The 13867-nt window shown below is 44.5% G+C and overlaps 1 pseudogene; it reads left to right on the top strand.

Moving 5' to 3' along the window:
- The first annotated feature begins 5820 nt into the window (after positions 1-5820).
- On the top strand, positions 5821-13616 carry LOC139178829 (BOLA class I histocompatibility antigen, alpha chain BL3-7-like; annotated as a pseudogene).
- Positions 13617-13867: the final 251 nt, after the last annotated feature.

Below are 13867 nucleotides of genomic sequence, written 5' to 3' on the forward strand. Positions count from 1 at the left end.
TGGGAGGGGGAGACTGAAAGTTAAAGACATTCTAGACATGATATGCTGGCGACTAGTCATATATGGCTATTTGAATGAAATAAAATTAAAAGAGATACAGACTCACAGATACAGAACAGACTTGTGGTTGCCAAGAGGGAGGGGGCTGGGGGTTGCGGGTTAGTTAGCTGCAAACCATTACATAAAGAACGGATGAACAGGGGACTTCCCTGGTGATCCAGCGGTTAAGAATCCATCTCACAACGCAGGGCAAAAGGGTTCAATCTCTGGGCAGGGCACTAAGATCCCACATGCCTTGGCGTAACTGAACCCGCGTACCAGGATGAAAAAGATCCCTCATGATGCACTGAACATCCTGTATGTTGCAACTAAGACCCAATGCAGCCAAGTAAATAAATAAATATTTTTTAAAAAATAAAATGGATAAACAATGGTAGCACAGGTAACCCTATTCAACATCCTGGAATGAATCATAATGGAAAAGGATCTAAAGAAGAACCTATAAACGTGTATAACTGAGTCACTTTGCCATACAGCAGAAACTACACAACATTGTAAATCAACTAGACTTCAACCAAATAAATACAAATATTTGAACACCTGATTCATTAAATAAAGAAAAGTACTCATCACAACGCTCATGTTTGAGGTGCTGAAATAGCCCCATGTAGCCAGTGTCTCCCTGACTAGACAGCACAGATGTAGAACAATTCCTTCATCACAGAACATTCCTTTGGACAGGCCTGCCTTCATGCTTTGTGGACCTAAGTCAGATGCATCAGACCACGTGAGGTGAAAGAGTCACTAGTATTTCTCTTAGACACTAAGTCAGATTTCTGTCCAGGATATGAAGACAGATCAAGCTGGCGTGTAACCAAACCAACCCAGGTCATAAGTGTGTGCAGGGCCTCTAGGAACAAACTGCTCCCAGTTCCAAAGGGGAAACACCTGTCCCCCGATTCCCCTTCCCAGACTGAGGCGACTCCCTGGTATCAGTTCCTAGGGGGTCAGTTCTCTTGGAGAGGAGCCCAGAAGAAGGCCTTCCACTGGGTTTAAGGAGGCAGGGAGTCCAGTTCAAGGAGATCTCCAAAACAAAGAGGAGGGAAAGACAGGGATCAGTTGGGAGACACCCTGGTTTACTCAGGACCGCAGTTCTCAGAGTGTGGTCTCTGGAGCCCCTGGGATCACTGAGATACTTTGACTGTTCACTACATGGACATTTGCTTTGAGGTAAAAGAGCAATAACAGAGATTACGTCAGCAAACTTCACTAGTAATTATTTTCACTACAATTTACTTGCAGGAAAAAAAAGGAAAGTTTTCTTATAACGTCCAGGTTGACGTATTAAAAGTTCTTATCTTTCCTTCATAAACCATAATGGAAAAGATATGAAAAAAAAATATACGTATAACTGAGTCACACTGCTGTACAGCACAAATTAACACAACAGTGTAAATCGACTATACTTCAGTAAAATACATTTTAAAAATAAATGAATAAAAGTCTTATGTCTCCTGAATTCATCATCCTTAAATCCGCGTTTTAAAGTATCTTCTGTAACCACTGAGCTGCTGGAGCTGCTGGAAGCCCCCACCCTGAGGAAAGGGAAGTTGGAGACTGAATGGTTCCCCCACTATGCAGCGCTCCCTGGGGGGAGCAGCACAAAGACGGTGGTGAAAGCATTATTCTTTGAATAGTCTGAAGACACCCCAGGGGACACCTGGAGTCCACCCCCAAACCTGTGCTAGGGACAAGCATGGGCCCTTGGAGCCCTCCTGCTTCTCGGATTCCCAGGTGTTTTGGATGTTAATCCCGATCTGCTTCCATCAGCAGAAGGAGCGAGACCGTGGAGAAATGCGTGTGGGGAGGAGTGATGGGCCAGGTCTGAAAGGACACACTCCGGGTCCCACTAATGCAGCAGCAGCGTGGTCCTGTGACCACAGAGAGGCTGGGAAGTCCCCTCCCAAGAGGGGAGAACAGTTGAAGTTAATCAGCAACAGTGAGTACCCATTTCAATTTATTTAGTGTTCAGATATTTATTGACTCTTTACCACACGCCAAGCTCTGTGCGAACAGCAGCCTGAGACTTGACTGAGCAGCACCTTGGTCTGGGAGAAACGGAATCCACAGCACAGAAGACCTGTTGGGAAGTGCCTGCCACCCCAGGAGAAAGGATAAAGAAAACATCTTCTGGAAGTTCATAGAGTGATTCTAGACTGGAAGGTGCCTGGAGATGATAGGATTTGGACTCCACTTGCAGAGAAGAACAGGATACCAGTGGGGGAAGCTGGAACTGGAGCTTAGAAGCGGGGCCTAGAAGTACAAGGTGTCAGAAGGAATACTATGATATTGAATTCATTGAATCCATACATTCTAAAGTTATAAATGGATGGAATAATGACTCATTATATTAAGTGAAAAAGATATCAGTAAGATGAATTCATCCCATATTTTAGAAAGCTATATAAATTTAGATGAAACCACACAGATACGTTGAGTCAAAGTTTTCTAATTTTCAAACTGTTTTATTGTTAATATAAAGAGAAAAGTGCCACCAACTGCTTTGCTTGGATAGACTAACTTCTCCACAACAGACACTGAGAACTGGGGTGTAGACAAGTGAACCCAGCACGTCCCCAACCTCTCCCTGCAGGTCCCCTGAGGGAGCGACCTCTTCTCTAGTCTCCCTGTGGACCCAGCGCCTGACTCAGGGGCTCACTCAACACTCCCTGAAGTGCTACACTTGGGAAGTGGCCTCTTGTGTCCTAGTCAAGAGAGTGATTTCCTCTAGAAGGCACCGCCCAAACACTGAATCTTACAGAAGTGGGTTTGCTCTAACAGCAGGACTGTGACGGTGGCAAGTGTGAGTGTTGGCTCTTTTACTGACGAAGCCAGGGAGCCCTGCAGCACTCATGCCATTTCTCACAAGGCCACCAGAGGGCGGTGTGCAGTTGCTTAAGACAAACCAGCCCCATTCAAATATCCTTTCCAAGGTAGCCTTGTCAAAACATGTTTCAAAGTTAGAGGATTTCTTTAAAGTACATTGATTTGCTTTTTGTCTTTAATCTCATTTGGACGCTAGTGGAAGTCCACTGTAAGTAACAAATATGAGGTGAGGCCCTGACAGAAGTTGACACTGTGATACACAGACGTGTAAACTTACATGTCCAGTCCCCCATCTGTCCATCTCTGTTCCGTACACTCTCCCTCTCCAGTTCAGTTCAGTTCAGTAGCTAACTCATGTCCGATTCTTTGCGACCCCATGAACTGCAGCACACCAGGCCTCCCTGTCCATCACCAACTCCGGAGTTTACCGAAACTCAAGTCCTTTGAGTCGGTGATGCCATCCAACCATGACTACTGGAAAAACCATAGCCTTGACCAGACAGATCTTTGTTGGCAAAGTAATGTCTTGCTTTTTAATATGCTGTCTAGGTTGGTCATAACTTTTCTTCCAAGGAGTAAGCATCTTTTAATTTCATGGCTGCAGTCACCATCTGCAGTGATTTTGGAGCCCCCCAAAATAAAGTCAGCACTGTTTCCACTGGTTCCCTATCTATTTGCCATGAAGTGATGGGACCGGATGGCATGATCTTCGTTTTCTGAATGTTGAGCTTTAAGCCAACCTATTCACGCTCCTCTTTCACTTTCACCAAGAAGCTCTTTAGTTCTTCTTCACTTACTGCCATAAGGGTGGTGTCATCTGCATATCTGACATTATTGATATTTCTCCCAGCATTCTTGATTCCAGCTTGCGATTCATCCAGCCCAGTGTTTCTCATGATGTACTCTGCATAGAACTTAAATAAGCAGGGTGACAATACACAGCCTTGATGTACTCCTTTTCCTATTTGGACCAGTCTGTTGTTCCATGTCCAGTTCTAGCTGTTGCTTCCTGACCTGCATACAGGATTCTCAAGAGGCAGGTGAGGTGGTCTGGTATTCCCATCTCTCTCCTGACTCGCAGGGAGTTGGACACAACAGTGCAACTAGCAGAACTGAAGTGTGTCTGATGACTGTCTTTACCACTGAACCACCAGGGAAGCCCAATCTGTACGTCTATGGACTATTAATTCTTTGCCTCATCTATTATTTGTTTTACTTTCTTGAAAGATTTTGTTGAAGAAATCAGCTTGTTAGTACACTATCTGAATTTTACTCATTTAAGCCTCATGATACACTTTAGCACTTCTCTGTATTTTCCTCTTGTTAAACAAGAGACTTGGTAAGATTCAGATCACACTGGGTTTTTAAAAATTACTCTAGCACAAGTGGATAATATTAATAGCAGTTTATAGAACTATCATACCATTTTATACTGCTTTATAGCATGGTAATTTACTTCCGTTCCTCTTGAGGGTATCAGGTCTTTTAGATCATCATTAGAGAAAGGGTGACATTCACCAAGCATGCTCACTTCAAAGAAAACACAGATGTTTATGTCATCAAGATTAACATTCATCAATCAAGGAAAACAGCACCATTAAGATCAGTTCAGTCAGTTCAGTTGCTCAATCGTGTCCAACTCTTTGCAACCCCATGGACTGCAGCACGCCAGGTTTCCCTGTCCATCACCAACTCCCGGAGTTTGCTCAAACTCACATCCATCAAGTCGGTGATGCCATCCAACCATCTCATCCTCTGTCGTTCCCTTCTCCTTCTGCCTTCAATCCCAGCATCAGGGTCTTTTCCAATGAGTCAGTTCTTCACATCAGGTGGCCAAAGTATTGGAGTTTCAACTTCAGCATCAGTCCTTCCAATGAATATTCAGGACTGATTTCCTTTAGGTTAGACTGGTTTGATCTCCTTGCAGTCCAAGGAACTCTCAAGAGTCTTCTCCAATACCACAGCTCAAAAGCATCAACTCTTCACTGCTCAGCTTTCCTTATGGTCCAACGCTCACATCCATACATGAATCCTGGAAAAACCATAGTTTTGACTAGACAGACCTTTGATGGCAAAGCCATGTCTCTGCTTTTTAATATGCTCTCTAGGTTGGTCATAGCTTTTCTTCCAAGGAGCAAGCGTCTTTTAATTTCATGACTGCAGTCACCATCTGCAGTGAGTTTGGAGCCAAAGGAAATAAAGTCTGTCACTGTTTCCATTGTTTCCCATCTATTAGCCATGAAGTGATAGAACCAGATGCCATGGTCTTAGTTTTTTGAATGTTGAGTTTTAAGCCAGCTAGTCATCAGACTAGCTTGATACATTTGTGAATGGAAGCCCTGAAAATAAGAGTAACCTCAGGGAAAGTGACTTTGAAAGTCACAGGGATTTAATTACAGAACTTTGGCAGGACTGAGGAAACAGAGGCCCTTGGAGGGCACAAACAAAACCTTGTGTGCACCAGGCCCCAGGAGAAAGGAGCAGTGTCCGCACTAGAGACCGAGCCAGACTTGCCTGTGAGTGTTAGGGAGTCTCTGGCGGAGGCAAGGGTCAACAGTGGCCTGCCTTGGGGTCAGGGCCACTTGACTGCAACAGTCCTGGGAGGTGTGGCGTGCTGGCATAAGTCCTTTTGCAGGAGGTTGCTGTTCCCCCTACCATAGTTTGGCTTCAGGTCTAACTACAGGAAGAGAACACGGGCCCACCCATCAGCAGAAAACTGGATTAAAGACTTACTGAGCATGGCCTTGCCCACCAGAACAAGATGGGCAAAGCTTTTCCCCACGGCCAGTCCCTTGCGTCAGGAAACTTGCACAAGCCTCTTATTCTCATCCATCAGAGGGCAGACGGAATGAAAACCACAATCACAGAAAACTAACCAAACTGTTCCCATGGACCACAACCTAATTTCATTCTAACTCAGTGAAACTACGCGCCATGCCATGTAGGGCCATCCAAGACGACAAGTCATGATAGAGAGTTCTGACAAAACGTGGTCCACTGGAGAACAGAATGGCAAACCACTTCATTATCCTTGCCTTGAGAACCCCATGAACAGTATGAAAAAGCAAAAATATATGACACAGAAGGTGAACCTCCAGGTTGGTAGGTGTCCAATATGGTACTGGGGAAGAGTGGAGAAATAGCTCCAGAAGGAATGAAGAGGCGGAGCCAAAGTGGAAACAATGCCCAGTTGTAGCTGGTGGTGAAAATAAAGTCTGATGCTGCAAAGAATAATATTGCATAGGAACCTGGAATGTTAGGTCCATGAATCAAGGTAAATTGGAAGTGCTCAAACAGGAGATGGCAAGAGTAAACCCTGACAGTTTAGGAATCAGTGAACTAACCAGGACTGGATGGGTGAATTTAATTCAGATGACCATTATATCTACTACTGTGAGTGAGGATCTCTTAGGAAAATGGAGCAACACTCAGAGTCAACAAAAGAGTCCAAAATGCAGAAGTTGGGTGCAATCTCAACAACGACAGAATGATCTCCATTCATTTCCACGGCAAACCATTCAATAACACAGTTATCCAAGTCTATGCCCCAAACATTAATGCCAAAGAAGCTGAGGTTGAACAGTTCTATGAAGACCTACAAGATCCTCTAGAACTAATGCCAAAAGAAGGATGTCCTTTTCATCACAGGAGACTGGAATGCAACAGTAAGAAGTCAAGAGATACCTTGAGTAACAGGCAAGTTTGGCCCCGAAGTACAAAATGAAGCAGGCTAACAGAGTTTTGCCAAGAGAACACACTGGTCACAGCAAACTCCATCTACCAACAACACAAGAAATGACTCTACACAAGGACATCACCAGATGATCAAGAGTGAAATCAGATTGATTGTATTCTTTGCAGCCAAAGGTGGAGAAGCTCTACACAGTCAGCAAAAACAAGACCAGGAGCTGACTGTGGCTCAGATCATGAAGTCCTTATTGCCAAGTTTAGACTTAAATTGAAGAAGGTAGGGCAAACCACTAGGCCATTCAGGTATGACCTAAATCAAATCCCTTATGATTATACAGTAGAAGTGACAAATAGATTCAAGGGATTAGATATGATAGACAGAGTGCCTGAAAAAGTATGAATAGAGTTTCATGACATTGTACGGGAGGTGCTGATCAAAATCATCCCGAAGAGAAAGAAATGCAAAAAGGCAAAATGGTTGTCTGAGGAGGCCTGACAAATAGCTGAGAAAGGAAGAGAAGTAAAAGGCAAAGGAGAAAAGGAAAGATACACCATCTTAGAGTAGAGTTCCATAGAATAGCCAGGAGAGATAAGAAAGCCTTGCTAAATGATCAATGCAAAGAAATAGAGGAAAACAATAGAATGACCAGAAATCTCTACAAGAAAATTAGAGATACCAATGGAACATTTCATGCAAAGATGGGCACAATAAAGGGCAGAAACGGTAGGGACCTAACAGAAGCAGAAGATATTAAGAAGAGGTGGCAAGAATACTTCCAGAAGAACTATACAGAAATGATCTTAAAGACCCAGATAACCATGACGGTGTGATCACTCACGTAGAGCCAGACATTCTGGAATGTGAAGTCAAGTGGGTCTTAGGAAGCATCACTATGAACAAAGCTAGTGGAGGTGATGGGATTCCAGCTGAGCTATTTCAAATCTTAAAAAATGATGCTGTAAAAGTGCTTCAGTCAATATGTCAGCAAATTTCGAAAACTCAGCAATGGCCACAGGACTGGGAAAGGTCAGTTTTCATTCTGATCCCAAAGAAAGGCAATGCCGAAGAATCTTCAAACTACCAGACAATTGCTCTCATTTCACAAGCTAGCAAGATTATGCTCCAAGTCCTTCAAGCTATGCTTTAGCAGTATGTGAACTGAGAACTTTCAGCTGTTCAAGCTGGATTTAGAAAAGGCAGAGGAACCAGAGATCAAATTGCCAACATCAGTTGGATCATCGAAAAAGCAAGAGAATTCCAGAAAAACATCTACTTCTACCTTATTGACTTCGCCAAAGCCTTTGACTGTGTGGATTACAACAAACTGTGGGAAATTCTTAAAGAGATGGGAATATCAGACCACCTGTCCTGCCTCCTGCCAAATCTGTCTGCAGGTCAAGAAGCAACAGTTAGAACCGGATATGGAACAACTGACTGGTTCCAAATTGGGGAAAGAGTGCGTCAGGGCTGTATACTGTCATTCTGTTTATTTAACTTCTGTGCAGAATACCTCATGTGAAATGCCTGGCTAGATGAAACACAAGCTGGAATCAAGGTCACGGAGAGAAACCTCAGATAGGCAGATGACACCACCCTAATGGCAGAAAGCGAAGAGGAACTAAAGAGCCTCTTGAGGAAGGTGAAAAAGGAGAGTGAAGAAGCTGGCTTAAAGCTCAGCATTCAAAAAACTAAGATCATGGCATCCGGTTCTATCACTTCATGGCAAATAGATGGGAAAACAATGGAAACAGAGACTTTATTTTGGGGGCTCCAAAATCACTGCAGATAGTGACTGCAGCCAATAAATTAAAAGACGCTTGCTCCTTGGAAGAAAAGCTATGAACAACCTAGACAGCATATTAAAAAGCAGAGACACTACTTTGCCAACAAAGGGCCATCTAGTCAAAGCTATGGTTTTTCCAGGATTCATGTATGGATGTGAGAATTGGACTCTAAAGAAAGCAGAGTGCCGAAGAATTGATGCTTTTGAACTGTGATGTTGGAGAAGACTCTTGAGAGTCCCTTGGACAGCAAGATCAAACCAGCCAATCTTAAAGGAAATCAACCCCAAATTTTTACTAGAAGGACTGATGTTGAAGGTGAAGCTCCAATACTTTGACCACTTGATTTGAAGAATGGACTCATTGGAAAAGACCCTGCTTTCAGGAAAGATTTTAGGCAGGAGTTGAAGGGGACAACAGAGGATGAGATGGTTGGGTGGCATCACCGACTCGATGGACATGAGTTTGGGCAAACTTCAGGCAATAGTGAAGGACAGCGAAGCCTGTGTGCTGCAGTCCATGGGGTAGCAAAGAGTTGGACAACAAGAAAAAGAGGGCTATGGATTTTCACCAATAAGCTAGGCCTATGAATTTGGCCATGCCATCGAATTTGTCTCATTTGTGAATAAAGAGATACAGCTAGATATTTTTATTGTGATTGTCATGATCAGTATTGAATATTTACAGTAGGTTGAAAGGTAGATGAAGACTGTGACAAGTAGATTGATAGGTAGATAGATAGACAGATGTACAGCAGTGGCAAGTGTTGGAACTGAACTCAGATTTGTCTGACATTGTGATGAAACTAGTATAAAATCCCTTAATGCTACTTATAAACCGAAGTTAGCTGTGATTCAAGACAGAAAGGGCAATTTCTTCCTTGCAGTCTGCATTGTAAAGGTATTTCAGCTACCACCAGTATTCACAAACACGTTCAGTTTAGATTTAAACATTTCTCCCAGGAAACTGTCAAAGAAGATAACGTTAGAGTGTTTTGTCCATTTAGTATAAATGTATAATAGTTTCAAGGTGGTAGGTCAGAAGTGAAAGAGGATGATCAGTGTTTAATCATTACAAACTTAAGTCATTGCCCTTTAAACTTCCAGTCACGAAGACCAAGTAAAGCAGAGCACTCCTACAGTTTTGGATCTGGTGCTTTCTGTTTATTCATGTTTATCCTAACTGTACAGCATTTGATGTTGAATTATTGAAATGAAATCTTATTGTGACATTTCAGAGTAGTCGTGCACATTTTCCTGGGGAGAAAATGAATTATAGAACAAAATGAAGATGAAAAAACACAAATGAAAGGTGATAAAAGTAGCAACAATAAACCGTCTTTTTAGGGACCTTTAGAAGTCTGAACATCATCTGAGAACAGTAATTATTCTCAGCGTGTCTTCAAACTTCCAAATTTCTTTGTTCTTCTGAAAGGAACTTAGTTAACATTCTTTTTGTTGTTCAGCTGCTCAGTCGTGTCCAACTCTGCGACGCCATGCACTGCAGCACGCCAGGCTTCCCTGTCCTGCACCATCTCCAGGAGCTTGCTCAAACTCATGTCCACTGAATCAGTTTTGCCATCCAATCATCTCATCCTCTGTTGTCCCCTTCTCCTCCTGCCTTCAATCTTTTCCAGCAGCAGAGTCTTTTCTAATGAGTTGGCTCTTTGCATCAAGTGGCCAAAGAATTGGAACTTCAGTTTCGGCATCAGTCCTTCTAATGAATATTCAGGACTGATTTCCTGTAGGATATACTGGTTTGATCTCCTTGCAGTCCAATGGACTCTCAAGAGTCTTCTCCAAGACCACAGTTCAAAACATTCAATTCTTTGGTGCTCAGCTTTCTTTATAGTCCAACTCTCACATCCATACATGACTACTGGAAAAACCACAGCATTGACTAGATGCCCTTTATTGGCAAAGTAATGTATCTGCTTTTTAATACGCTGTCTAGGTTGGTCATAGCTTTTCTTCCAAGGGGCAAGCATCTTTTAATTTCATGGCTTAGTCACCATCTATAGTTATTTTGGAGCCAAAGAAAATAAAAGTCTCTGACTGTTTCTATTGTTTTCCCATCTATTTGCCATGAAGTGATGGGACCAGATGCCATGATCTTAGTTTTCTGAATGTTGAGCTTTAAGCCAATTTTTATTTGAAAGAAGGAATGACAGTGGAAGAGCTATAAAACTTAGAGAAACAATGAATTACTTTTAAAAAATCTTACATTAGTATAAGTGACATCCAGTGCGCAAAACAGGCTTATGGATTTTAATGGAACAGAATAGGAAATAGTGATATTGTTTCAGGTCCACTGAAAAAATAACCTTTAAGAAACTACCACTTGCGTAGTTTTAGCTTTGTATCAAAGATGAACATCCACAAATAACAGGAAAGGTTATTAAAAATATTACTCCTACATGTGTGGTCCTTTTTATTTTCATAGATTTCAATGAAAATAACGGATTCAATGCAAAAGCAAACATAAAATCCAGTGAGACAGACAAGGAAAAGACTTGCAAAAATATAATAATGAAAAAACTTTCACTGTTCCCACTATAGAGTTTATTTGGAGAAATAGTTTTTTTTCATATAAAAATCATGGGTTATTAACATTATTCTAAATAAATTAGTTGAAAATGTTTAAACTGTTATTTCTTCTACAGGAGATATCGATAGAGGTAACCACATAAACAAAATTATCCTTGGGGTCCTCACTAATTTGCAGGACTGTATAAATATCCTGACCAAAATGTTCTGAAAATCTCTGACTACACAGTCGCTGGGTCAGGACTCGGGGACCGTGTGACTGCACAATTCTCGGTGCAGGAGAGGAGGGATCAGGGCAAAGTCCCAGGTACCGGATCTGGTTCTCAGGATCTCAGGTTCTCAGAGTCAAGGGCCTTGTTTGGGGCAGGGACTGTGTTGGGGATCCCTAGTCTCCTCGACTTTCACTTTCTCTTCGCAAAGTCTGTTGTGCCTTTCCGGCCGGACACTCGGACATTTTACCCAATTTCTTTTTCAGTTTGGGTTTAATCTCCGCGGATGGTGGGGGCGGGTCAAGGTCTCATACCTACCAGTTTGTGTTTGGCTGCGACGTGGGGCCAGACGGGCGCCTCCTCCGCGGGTTCCGGCAGACCGCCTATGACGGTGCGGACACCTCTCTCTGAAGACCTGCGCTCCTGGACCGCGGCGGACACGGTGGCCGAGATCACCAAGCGCAAGTGGGTAATCTCTGGTGAGGCAGAGATCCAACAGAACGACCTGGAGGTCAAGTGCGTGCAGTGGCTCCTCAGCCACCTGGAGAAGGGGAAGGACACGCTGCTGAGCGCAGGTACGAGGGGCACCAGGCCTCCCTGATCTCGTCTCAGGCTGGAGCCGGCTTTCCACGAGGAGAGGAAAATGGGCTCCTTCTGGGAACACCGCCCCAACTTCTTGTCTGGAGAGGGGGAATCCCCCAGGTTTTCATATTCTGTAGAAGACAGTGACACACCAGTGGCCCCATTTCTCTGAAGGACAGTTAAAGCATTCAGTGTTTTTGGATAAGAAACAGAAAACCATTCCTGAAATAACTGGTCAGCAGTGCCCTTTGACCCTAACTGCCATCTTGTGAACCATGAGTTTCCCTCTCAAGGTCTGTTCTCACCCTGAGACCATCTTAGGAGGCCAGACTCCAGCTTTTCTGAGACATTCAGCCTCCACCCAAATCAGGACCATTAATCTGTCATTTCCCCTTCCATGGAGTCTCCTACCTTGGCACTCACCCCGACTCCAGAACTTTGCAAGAGCTAGAAGTTTTTCCCAGACCCGGGAGTCCAGGCTGGTGTCTGGTGTTTGTGCTGCTTCTGTCAAACCCATTATCTCCTCCATTCTCAGCATAGTCATGTGGTTCTGCTTCAGTGCCCCAAGGAATGTGAATTTTCTGATTCTTCCTCTTCAGGCCATCCAAAGACACGAGTGGCCCATCACTGCATCTCTGACATTAGGTCACCCTGAGGTGCTGGGCCCTGGGCTCCTACCCTGAGGAGATCTCACTGACCTGGCAGCGTGATGGGGAGGACCAGACTCAGGACATGGAGGTTGTGGAGACCAGGCCTTCAGGGGATGGAGCCTTCCAGAAGTGGGCAGCCCTGGTGGTGCCTTCTGGAGAGGAGCAGAGATACATGTGCCGTGTGAAGCATGAGGGGCTTCAGGAGCCCCTCACCCTGAGATGGAGTAAGGAGGGGGTCAGAATGGAGCTTCTTCTCAGATAAGGCAGGAGCCCTTCTGGACATGTTCAACAAGGTCAGGACTGAAGCCTGAAGTCTGGGCCTCTTCCCTTTCTTCCACAGAACCTCCTCAGCCCTCCATCCTCATCATGGGCATCATTGTTGGCCTGGTTCTCCTCTTGGTCACTGGAGCTGTGGTGATTGGAGCTGTGATTTGGAGGAAGAAGCACTCAGGTAGGGAAAGGAGGGAGGGATCTGAGTTTTCTTGTCTCACTGGGTGGGTTTCTGGCCCAGGTGGAAGTTTGCCTGCCTCGTTACTGGAAAGTACCCTCCACACACATATGGAATCTGAGCTGATGCTAAGACTGACCCTTTTGTAAAGTACATGTGAAAATGAAAGACAAATTTTTCATCTTCATAATTCCAGTTGGGGGCCTGTTTCTCAGCATTTGAAGGTCAGGAGGGAATGTCCGTGCTGAGGACAGACCTCCAAGAGGGCAGGTGGTCCAGTCCCCCCACGCCTCCTTCCTTCATGTTCCTGAGTCGGTCCTGGATTTTTGGTCACAGTTGTGACCAAAGTGGTCTTTGTCGTCCACGATCCTAGAGGACTGGGGAGTTCCTCTAGGATCTCATGACTCCATCTTCTCCCTGGTCGCTCACGTGATACTTTCTTCTCACAAGTGAATAAGGAAGGGGCTACACCCAGGCTGCAAGTAAGTATGGAGGGGTGATTCCTGAGACCCTTGTGAGGGTGCAGACAGGAGGCCATGCGGGACTCACCCTCCTCAAAGTACCTTCTCCAGTTTCTCTCCTGTGGGTTCTGACCACGCTCTGGTCTTGTTCTCCCCCAGTCACTGACAGTCCCTAGGGCTCTGACATGTCTCTCACGGTTCCTAAAGGTGAGACCCTAGGGCATCTAGATTGGGGCAGAGGGGACACACGGGGTGGCGGGGGTCTCTGAGTGGGACATGTGAGCGTGTGGGGGGCTGTGGAGAATGTCAGCCCTTACATGACTGACTGAACTGCTTCCTGATTCTTTTCTCTCACAGTGTGAGACAGCTGCCTTGTGAGGACTGAGTGATACTCGGTCCCACTTTGTGACATCAGATCCCCAGACCCCTCTTTCTGCAGCTGCGTGTGAATGTGTCTGTGCTCCTATTGGCATAACGTGAGGAGGTGGGGAGACTGCAGACCTCTTCCAATCCAAACTCCTGGATTTAAAAAGCAGTGCCTAATAGTCACAGCAAGAGGAATATGCGACCTGTCTGCCTGGGATCTTTTCTGAAGAGAAAATATCATAGTGTG

The sequence above is a fragment of the Bos indicus genome, chromosome 23, assembly GCF_029378745.1.
Source record: "Bos indicus isolate NIAB-ARS_2022 breed Sahiwal x Tharparkar chromosome 23, NIAB-ARS_B.indTharparkar_mat_pri_1.0, whole genome shotgun sequence".
Taxonomy (NCBI): Eukaryota; Metazoa; Chordata; class Mammalia; order Artiodactyla; family Bovidae; genus Bos; species Bos indicus.